The following is an 11,708-nucleotide window of genomic DNA, read 5'->3' as shown; positions in this document are numbered from 1 at the left end:
GCTTAAAGGGGCTACAGACACTGAAAGTTACATGGAGACACTAAGTTACTAAGGAGAACAAAATGGAGGAAGGGATTCCCTGTTTTTCTAGGTCACACTGAGCTGGGTGAGGAAGAACAGCTCAGCTCATAACAATCTACTTTCCAGGAGTCTACAGAAAGTCCTCCCTCTTGGCCCTACTAGCTCCCTATGAATTCAGGAGGGAGAACGACAGTACTATACTGTTCAAATACAGTATTTAAGGCTTTCATTCTTTTTATGCAGATGGAGGGGGTAAATAAAGACTGACCATCTGTACCTTGTGGATAAACCTTATGTTGGGGGCTTTTAGGCCGACATCTCCATGGCTCCTGAGATTGCTTCACATGTTGACTTTACAGTTATTTCAGTCACCATCCCTATGCATGGCCAGACCCAAGTACTCCCCTGGACATCAAGATCACAGGTCAGAGTGTCCACATTTGTCCTTCACTATGGTTAGGAGACAGACCATGTGCTGTAGAGCATGGAAGTCCTGGGAGGTGATAAAACGATGACAAGAGGATTTATGTGGGGAAAGTGAAAGCCCTGGTGAATCTTTATCAAGAAAGACATTGAAAAAGGAGGCTCGAGTACAGAGCATTTAACATAAAGAACAGTGCATATACAAAGGAAATATAAAGGTGTCATACTTGGGTATAAGGTTCAAGGAGAGACATGGTGATGGAACATATGGATCAGCAAATGGTATCCTTTCTGTACCTGATAAGAAACCTGAACAGTTCAGAAGTTTAGTTTTCACTTTACTATTATTCTCATTTTCCTGTTAGGAGAACTGGACACATCACATGTCTAAATTGAGTTACAGTGTTGAGCTTGCCTTGTCTCTGGCTGATTACTCAGGGATCCCTAGATTTCTCTTCAGTTTTATATCAATAGGTGTAGCTAGTCTGTTTCCTCCTTTTTTTTTTGTTGAGATATATGCATAATTTGTCCTTGTTAAAGTTAATATACGGTACCTGGAGGATGTAGGTTCAATCTTCTTTGTGGTCCTTGGTGAAGTATCCATTCTACCAATAATTGAAGTCAAATAAACAAATATAGAAACACCCTGCACACACACACACACACACACACACACACACACACACACACACACACACACACACACAGTGAACCAGATGCTGAAAAAAGAAAAAGGGTCTCAGAACAAAAGTGAGCATAAAATTGGAGATGATGATTAGAATTGGCAAGGAAAATAGCTAAAAACTGGAATCCATAAGGTAAAAAAAAAAAAATAAAGACAGAGATAAGCTCAGATCCCAAAACAGCTAGAGAGATTCTGAGAAACACTAGACAGAAAATAATGCTCATCAATGTTAACCTAGAATAACACACAGTTTGTGTGCAGAGAAAACATAGTAATGAATGGAAGTTTGGTGTACAGTTAAGTGGCTAAGGAGTCATCTTCTAGATGCCTTGGGATTGGTACTCAGAACTTTAAAGATGAAGGAAACAAAGAAGCAAATTACCTTGAATAAATACATCCATATAATTGGAATATATATGAATATGCTTTTCATTTAAATCTATTGATGAATGAAGGTAATAAAAGTGCAGGTAAAGAATCAGAAATTTAACTTCAAAAATAGCTTTCCATACTTCTACAAATCAATCAGTATATAAAAACATAGTTGTTCACAGTAAATATTAAGTACATAATTTGATTGTCAATCTACAAAAAATCTGGGTAAAATATAATGATCACAATCCTTAAAATTGTAGGTTTCCAGGGAAGAAAGTGAACAGGATCCCCCTAGTCTGCTGGCAGCCTGAGGTGGCTGGGGCATGAAATGGGGGGTGGAGTGGGGTGGGGGGGAGGTGGGTGGCAGAGATCAGGGAGGAAAAGGGAAGGGGCAGGGGAGAAGAGCAGAGAAAGGCAGCCAGGTGTGGGGCTGGGGTGTGGGGGAGGAATCTGGCAAGGGTTAGAGTTTTAGCGAGAGTTTGTGGAAGATGGCGCTTGTTGTGACAGGGAAGTTTGGTAACCGGCCTCCAACTAAACGACTCACTAAGGAAGCTATGTGAGATTATTTAAAAGAACAAGGAGACCAAACAGTGCTCATTCTTCATGCAAAAGTTGCAAAGAAATCTTATGGAAATAAAAAACGATTGTTTTGGTCTTCCTCCTTGTGTGTATCTTATGGGCAGTGGTTGGAAGAAAAAAAAAAAAGAATAAATGGAACGAGATGGTTGTTCTGAACAAGAATCTCAACCCTGTGCATTTATTGACTAGTGACCAAGAAATGCAACAGCTAAATTTGGAAGGGAAGAACTACTGCACAGTCAAAACATTGTACATCTCTGATTCAGACAAGAGAAAACACTTCATATTGTCAGTAAAGATGCTCTGTGGCAACATTGATGACACTGGCTTATTACTCAGCAAATGGATCAAAGTCATCTCCAAACCTCCCAAAATTAAGTGGTTATTGAAAAATGCTGACTTGTGTATTGCCACAGGAACAAAGGGGACTTTGTTCAATCGACTCTGATCACAGACAGTTAGTACCAGATACCTGCATGTAGAAGGAGGAATTTTTCATGCCAGGTCACAACAGTGGGGGAGCATCTTATATTCATCTCTTGGATGGTGATGAATGAGGAGAGGCATTCACAGTTAGGGAGGGTTACATCCATTATAGACAAACTGTAAGACATGTGTGCTCAGTTACTGGTAGGGCACTCCCAAGATTGATAATTATGAAAGTTGATAACCAGACAACATAGCTGGATGCAGATGACCCCATATCACAACTCCATAAATGTGCACTTTGCCTTAAGGGTACAGAAAGAACGTACTTGTGCCTTTCTCAAGAAAGAATAATGCAATTTCCAGCCACTCCATGTCTGAAAGAACCAAATAGAGAAATGATAAATGGTAGAGCTTCCTGGACAATCATTAGCACAGATAAGGCAGAGTATATATTCTATGAGGGAATGGGCCCTGTCCTTGCCCCAGGCACTTCGTGCCTTTCATAAAAATCTTCATTTGAATGGTGTCGGGGATGTAACAATGCTTGAACTCACAGGAAAGAACTTTACTCCAACTTTACGAGTGTGGTTTGGGGATGTGGAAGCCAAAACAATGTACAGATGTGGAGAGAGCATGCTCTGTGTGGTCCCAGACATTTCTGCCTTCCGAGAAGATTGGAGATAGGTCAGGCAGCCAGTCCAGGTTCCAGTAACTTTGGTCCGTAATGCTGGGATTATTTATTCCATCAGCCTTACCTTTACCTACACACCAGAACCAGGGCCAAGGCTACACTGCGGCATGGCAGGAGCAATTCTCAGAGCCAGCTCAAGCCAAGTGCTCACCGTTGAATCAAACACAGCAGGGAAGTTACACAAATGCTAGCACAAATTCTACCAGTGTCACATTGTCCATAGCAACTGTGGTGTCCTAATTACCACCTTTTTGCTGGCACTTAAACTGACTTGAATGTGGCAAAAAGTTGACAAGAGAAAGAAAGAAAGAAAAGAAAAGAAAGAAAGAAAAAGGAAAGAAAGAAAAGAAGAGAAAAGGAAAGGCAAGGATAAAATGAAAAATCTTTTGTGATTTCTTGAGAAAACGTTTTGTAGCAGGTGATCTATTAAAAAAAAAACAAACCATTACCTGCAAACACTGATGTGAAGTGCAGAAGCCACATAAAATGAAAAACATCAAAATGTATAAATCATTGGAAATGAAGGTTTTCAGCTGTCTCTCTCACACTCCCCTTTTTAATTGTTTTTTTGTTTGGTTTTGATTAAATGGTCAAGAAACAGATATGTGATTGAACCCCTACTCAGATCTAGCCAAGGGACAGGTCATTCTCTACAGATGAGTGAAGAGTGGGGACTGACTTTCACATGAACTCAGGTGCCCCATTTTTCACCATGTCTCCTCGATGGGGAGGCCAGGTGGTACTCAGGGGAAGGATAGCAGGCTACCAAGAAGAGATTTGATACCCTATGATCATATACAGGGGGAGGAGGTCCCCCTCAGTCACAGTCATTAGGGAAGGGGAATAGGGTGAAAGTGGGAGGGAGGGAGGAATGGGAGGATAGAAAGGATGGGATAACAATTGAGATGTAATATGAATGAATGAATAAATTAATTAAAAAATTATAAAAAAAGAAATAGATACGTGGCTAAACTATAGGTTAGGCTAGAAGACACACATCTAACATTTTTTTATGAACCAAGGAACTTGCATGAGCTTTAGTAAAAGGCACACTTCACCATGCCTTTTTTATACCACAGTGTGGAGTACACCTTGTTACCAAATAGACTGTGTTCCCCACTCTTTGAGCGTTGGCTCAGAAGTATATTCAGGATCGAGCCTGACTATGCTTGTTCAATCTGAGTACCGAACACTACCAGGTTCTTTCGGCCTAAGGCTGGAACATTTTAAAGCTGAAGTCTTAATGACTTTTTCCACACGTTGGAATTGTTTGATTTCAGCAAGTCAAATTTTGTAAAGGCCTGCATATTTTTTAAAAGATTATATGAAGTCTGCAAAAGCTTTCAGTATGCCTCTGCCTTGCCTGTAATACATGCAATGTATGTTAACTTAGTCTATTCTCAGATACTATGGGTAGGTATTTCTGTATTTTCCTTTTTTTTAAAAAAAAATGTATTTATCTCAGCCATTTGATACTCCTCTGTGGAGAATTCTCTGTTTAGTTCCAAGCCCCATTTCTCAATTGGGTTATTCAGTTTGGTGGTGTTTAATTTCTTGAGTTCTTTATATATTTTGGATATTAGACCTTTGTCAGATGTAGGGTTGGTGAAGATTTTTTCCCAGTCTGTAGGCTGTCGCTTTGTCCTCTTGACAGTGTCTCCTGCCTTACAGAAGCTTCTCAGCCTCATGAGGTCCCATTTATTAATGGTTGACATTAAGACCTGGGCCGTTGGTGTTCTGTTCAGGAAGTTGTCTCCTGTGCCAATATGTTCCAGGCTCTTTCCCACTTTTTCCTCTAAGTGGCTTAGTGTCTCTGGTTTTATGTTGAGGTCTTTAATCCACTTGGATTTGAGTTTTGTGCAAGGTGACAAATATGGGTCCAGTTTCATTTTTTTACACATAGACCTCCAGTTAGACCAGCACCATTTGTTGAAGATGCTATCCTTTTTCCATGGAATGGATTTGGCTTCTTTGTCAAAAATCAAGTGACCATATGTGTGTGGATTCATATCTGGGTCTTCGATTCGATTCCACTGATCAACCAGCCTGTTGCTGTGCCAGTACCATGCTGTTTTAAGTACTATTGCTTTATAGTACAGTTTGAGATCAGGTATGGAGATTCCTCCGGAGCATCTTTTATTGTACAAGATTGTTTTAGCTATTCTGGGTTTTTTGTTTTTCCATATGAAGTTCAGAATTGAACTTTCAATGTCTTTAAAAAATTGTGTAGGTATTTTGATAGGGATTGCATTGAATCTGTAGATTGCTTTTGGTAGGACGGCCATTTTTACTATGTTAATTCTCCCGATCCATGAGCAAGGAAGATCATGCCATCTTCTCAGGTCATCTTCAATCTCTTTCTTCAGAGTTTTGAAATTTTTTTCTTACAAGTCCTTAGTCATCAGGGAAATGCAAATCAAAACAACTCTGAGATTCCATCTTACACCCATCAGAATGGCTAAGATCAAAAACTCAAGTGACACCACATGCTGGCGAGGATGTGGGGAGAGAGGAACACTCCTTCATTGCTGGTGGGAATGCAAACTAGTACAGCCACTTTGGAAATCTATCTGGTGCTATCTCAGAAAAATGGGAATAGGGCTTCCTCAAGACCCAGCTATTCCACTCCTTGGAATATACCCAGAAGATGCTCCAGCACACAACAAGAAAATTTGCTCAACCATGCTCATAGCAGCCTTATTCATAATAGCCAGAACATGGAAACAGCCTAAGTGTCCCTCAGTAGAAGAGTGGATAAAGAAACTGTGGTACATATACACTATGGAATACTACTCAGCTATTAAAAACAAGGAATTCCCAAAATTTGTGGATAAATGGATTGAGCTAGAAATGATCATAATGAGTGAGTTAACCCAGAAGCAGAAAGAATCAAATGGCATATACTCACTTATATCTGCATACTAGCCCAAGGGGCATGTCCCACGAAAGCCTTCACTTACCAGGAAACTGGGACAGAGGGGAAGGCATCCTATTGGGACTCTAAATGAGAGACGCATGGGAGAATAGCAAAATAAAAGGATACAGAGGGTCCTAGAAATCTACAAGTAGAACAATATGATAGGCAGATTTGGGCCCAGGGGTCCCGCTCAAACTAAGGCACCAGCCAAGGACAATACAGGAGTTAAACTTTAAACCCCTTCCCAGATCTAGCCAATGGTCAGAATATTCTCCACAGTTGAGTGGAGAGTGTGATATGACCTTCTCACGTACTATGGTGCCTCACATTTGACCATGTCCCCTGGAGGGGGAGACCTGGTGGCACTCAGAGGAAGGACAGCAGGTAGCCAAGAAGAGACTTGATACCCTATGAGAATATATAGGGGGAGGTAATCCCCCTCAGGAACAGTCATAGGGGAGGGGAATAATGGGAAAATGGGGGGGGGGAGGAATGGGAGGATACAAGGGATGGGATAAACATTGAGATGTAACAAGAATAAATTAATTAAAAAAAAAGAAGTTAAAAACTAAAAAAAAAAAAAGTATTTATTATGGTAATCTAAGAGATTCTAACATTTACATGGGGTTCGGTGTAGCCATTTAGTCATTTCTGAGGTTAACTGCACCTAGCATCACTATTGGAAGGGTATGCGCCTCTGCGTGCTCATCAGTTTGTCCCTGTTCCAAGATTCGTTCACATTTCCTTCCTCCTCCAAATCTTGTACATAACTTGTATTATGTGTAGGTTAAACATTTTATCTTTAACTTGGAATGTTCCCAGTGATTACGTTCAACAGGGAGTTTCCCACCTTGTTGGCAAATGACAAAAAAATATCATGAGAATTATTTGCTACCAAGATGGTGCCCTTAGGGTAAACTGAGGAAAGTCTCTGCAGGATCATTTATTGTACTGCTTTTCCTTTTTTTTTTTTTAGCCTAGGCCAGAACATCATTATAATTTTAAATATAAGGCCATAAAATGTGTTTCTCCTACACCTAGCCCATGGCCCAGTCACCTTCTCCTCCCCCTCTAGTCTGGTCTCTCCTCCTAAGAGTCTCTCTCTCTCTCTCCCCCAGCCTGGGAACCTTAACCATGCCCGTCCCATTTGCCCTGTCTAGGTGTGATGGCCTTTTATTGATCAAATAGGTTAGGCTCTTCGAGAAAGTACAAGGTGGGGCAGAGACAGCAAGCAATACTTAGCATCAAAATACATCAAACCAACCTCTAACACCTAACTATCTACTTTTGGTGGCCAACCAGGAACAATGGCAGCAAATGATATATTTTGAGCCTTGGAAGTACCAGCAACCTCCCTGACCAACAACTTGAGTTGAAATATACCACACCTGGTACTTTGCAAGCTATTTCATTTTCAACTTGTTTTCAATACTCTAATTAGCTTGCAAAAACACCATGTGGATTTTTTTGTGCCTCGTTAGTTTTTATTAACCCCCACTTACTCTGAGGATTGCAATCCAGATTCAAAACCTTCCAAGTTCCAGGACTGAGTGTTCCTCAGACTATTTCTGAAAGGCAGTACATTACCTTCACCCTTCCCTGTGGAAAGCTATTACATGTTTGAGATCGAATAATGGTAAACGTTATTCCTTATATCCATGGAAACAAATACATTTCTTGCAGCAGGTATTAGTGTCATGAGAACTAGGACTGAGTTTCCACTGTTGACACATCATGGTCTCCTGTGGTCAGGAGAAAAGAGGTACTAAAAAGAAACCATGAGGAAGTTTAGACAGGGTACTGTCACCGACAGTAATGAGGATGTAAGAGGAAGAAAACTATAAGCAACCAAAGCAAAAGACGGGTCTGGAGAAGCTTAACTTTTCTCTGTAAGAAAATAAAGTCTTGTTATTACCTTTGACTTCCTCCTGGTACCATCAGTGGTGGCTACATTGGATTCCCCGATCAAGTCAGACAGAGGGTAAGTTCAGTTCTTCCATGTTTTTTTTTCCATTTTTTTTTGCATCAATTATAAAGAAATCCCATCTCAAGCCCCAGATAAGTTTTTTGTCCACATTCAGTGAAATTCTAGTTGACATGTAGTAGCATTTTCCCTAATGCAAGCTCCTGTGACCACACTAGCCCATTTCTCTTAACACTTCTTGTAAGGACCCATGCTCTCCTCCATTCCGAATGGAGGGCTCTATCTCAGCAATATATCACAGAGTGCTTTTTTTTTGCCATAAATGATCATTTAAATTAGTCTACTTCCTCACAGACCCATATCATTCTTGTTAGAGGGGGAATTCAACACAGGTCACCATCAGTTCCTGACAGACATACATTTTCAGTCACTAATTCATTTGTGTCTTTCAGAGTCAGCCACTGGCAGCAGCAAGAGACTATCAAATACTTTAAAAACTTCCTCAGTGTGATAAGGACAGAGAACCAACTCACTCAACTGAAAGTATATTCATTAGGTAAAATTATGTTAGGGATACACAGAGACCCTACACAACTTACAATACTAATGGGAACATTGGATAGATTCACAATGTTGTGGCTTTTCATCACTATTTTCTGTTATTTACAATTCTTTAACATTCATTACCCACTTACTGGTGGTATTAAAGATTTATAATTTCTTTAATTTATCGGATACTTGTGGGTAGAATAATCTAGGCTGAGAGTTGTGGTCTTTCAGGATGTGGAATATATCTCTCCAGGTAGTTTAAAGATTTCTTTCAAATAATCCAGTTTCTAATGGCTTTTATTTGTCAGTGGCCTTTGTCACGGCTATTAAAACCCAAGTGGCTAGGTAGACATATGAAGGTTTTTTTCCTTAATTAAGTCATTTGGAGTAGGAAGGGACACTTTTAATCTGGATCTTTTCCGGTGTGAAGATATACCTTTAATCTAGATTTTTTGAGGTGGGCCACAATTTCTTATGGCAGCCTATATAAAAGACGTGAAAAAGGAAACTCTTTCTAACGGCCTGCTTGCCCAAACTACCTACAAGGTCTATTCCTTCAGTGTCATTGGACTTTAATGCTTCATGATTGCAGAGTATACTGAAGACCAGCTGAGATATCCAGCCTATGAAACTGCACAACTCATGACTAATCCAACCTTTCACTTTTGCAGCTTGTAACACTATGTTTTTAAAATAGTTTGCGGTTTTAATTTTTAATTGAAATACAGCATGTATAATTACTTTCTGGTTCTGTCTGCTTAGTGTTCTGCAAGCCTCTAATTACCTGTTGAAAAGCCGTAGGAAACATACTCCTCTAGAAGTTTTCATTTAGACAGAAAAACAATATAAAATGGAGTTACCCTATACAGTGAAACATTATCCCTACTTGATACCACAGAATAACAAATAAACCCATTTTCAATGCTGGGAATGGGTTGCTTCTTTTGAATTGTTGGCCAGAGATATTCCATAGGTTCTTAATCACGCATGCTACTTCCCCGTGGTTCATCTCCAGAACTTAATAGCAATACCTTGTTGCCGAATATACCACACACTTGAGTATGGAACACTAATAAATCTGTTACTAGCCATGAAGCTTATCTCTAACAGCTAAATTTCATAGCTGTAAAGCACTATTCACACTACTGAAGGAGAAAAGTAGTGATCAATTTACCCAGTTATAAACAACGCAAACTACAGTAATGGCAATCATGGAAAGATAGGCGCACAGGTGCAAAGTGGCACAAATTCCATGGGAGTCATCAACTATTTTCTATGAGGATTTATGTCCTGATCCACATTATGAAACTCATTTTTGGCACCATTTTTTCTTTTTACATACCTTTATTAATGCTTCTTTTTAAAATATTTTAAAATTAATTTATTCTTGTTACATCTCAATGTTTATCCCATCCCTTGTATCCTCCCATTCTTCCCTCCCTTCTAGCCAAGAACCTATGGTCATTGACCCAAAGAAGAAAATTACTACTATTATTCTTATAAGTGAACATAATCTTAAACTTACTTTTCATGATTTATTGTTATAAACAGAGATGAAAACATATCTAAAACATAATAAGAGAAGATTATTTATGGAGTAAATAAATGGTGGTTAGCACAGAGATCACCAAATGTCCATGTTTTGAAAAATAAGAGACTGGGGAATGCTAAGGTATAAATGGCACATCTGTATCACAGACTCATCATTTCAAGTCTCAGAGATAGATATGAAGGAAGGTATAGAAAGGTGGTTAGAGCCAGCCACGGCAGATAACTAGAAGGAAACAGTGTCGTCTGGACACAGCACAGCAGCTTCATACATAAACTCAGAGTAGTGGTCACTGTACGTACAAGAACTGTACAAGCTCAAACTAGACCAAGTCCAAGCACAGATATGAGAGAATTGCACAAATGATCACTCCTGGACATGGAGATATTGGTAATCAATAGTTTCCAAGAAAGGGAGAAAAAAAATGTAGATTCTTATAAGTCAACCATGCTCACGTGAAAGGCCACACATCCAAGCTTAAATTGAAGAAGATGTGTTTTGAAAAAACAAAACAAAACAAAACAAAACAAAAAAGACACAAAGTTGATGGATTAGGAATGGGAGTAGATCTAGGAATCATTCGGGGATGGCTGAATATGATCAAAACATATCCTATGAAGTTCTTAAGGAACTCATAATATTTTTAAGGTTTTCTGTTGAATTATTTATGAACTTCTGGGTTCATACATTCTTCAAGAGTGAGATGGGGCTTCAGAACTCAGTTGGTTTCACTTTTCTTTTTTTTTTCCAGAGGCAGACCCATTCATTCATTCTTCATTCATTCATTCACTCATTTGTTCAATCAATCAATCATTCATTCATATGCCTTTTCTGCCATTTATTTATTCAAATCATATGAGTTGAGCTACCACCATTCTATACATTATATTATGTGTTTTCTATACACTATCTTTTTTTTTATTCATATTACATCTCGATTGTTAGCTCTTCCCCTGTTTCCTCCCATTCTTCCCTCCCTCCCACTTCCCCCCTTCTCCCCTCCCCTATGTCTGTGATTGAGGGAGACCTCCTCCCCCTATATATGCTCTTAGAATATCGAGTCTCTTCTTGGTAACTTGCTATCCTTCCTCTGAGTGCCGACAGGCCTCCCCATCCAGAGGACGTGGTCAGAAAAGGCACCAGAGTTCATGGGTTTCACTTTTCAAAACAGCTGATGATCCTCTTTACTGTGTAACTATGCTATTGATATCCATGACATCTGTTCATGCCTGGGTCCTTCCCTTCTCTAATGGGCCTGCAACCTAATGATTCAGTTCACGGGTTTAAAAAAAAAAACTAAACAAAAAAATAAGGGACACTAAGTTGATTGGGTATGAAGGGGGTGGATCAAGGAAGTGTTGGGGGAAGGGCTGAATATGATCAAAACCTATTGTATGAAGTACTTATGGAACACATAAAATTAAGACTTTCTACTGCCTTAGCCATGAAACCTCAGGACACATATATTTAGCAAGGGTGAGACGGGGCCTTAGAAACCGGTTAGTTTCACTTCTCTAAATAGCTGATGATCCTCTTTACTGAGAAACCATGTCCATGTTATCCATG

At 39.5% G+C, this 11,708-nt stretch overlaps 1 pseudogene; it reads left to right on the top strand.

The window, feature by feature from the left end:
• Positions 1-1,992: 1,992 nt before the first annotated feature.
• LOC127203464 (recombining binding protein suppressor of hairless-like) lies at positions 1,993-3,443 on the top strand (annotated as a pseudogene).
• The last annotated feature ends 8,265 nt before the right edge of the window (positions 3,444-11,708 follow it).

This window comes from Acomys russatus, chromosome 19 (genome assembly GCF_903995435.1).
Source record: "Acomys russatus chromosome 19, mAcoRus1.1, whole genome shotgun sequence".
Taxonomy (NCBI): domain Eukaryota; kingdom Metazoa; phylum Chordata; class Mammalia; order Rodentia; family Muridae; genus Acomys; species Acomys russatus.
Note: the sequence above shows the minus strand (reverse complement) of the source record. Positions and strands in the feature narration are given on the sequence as shown.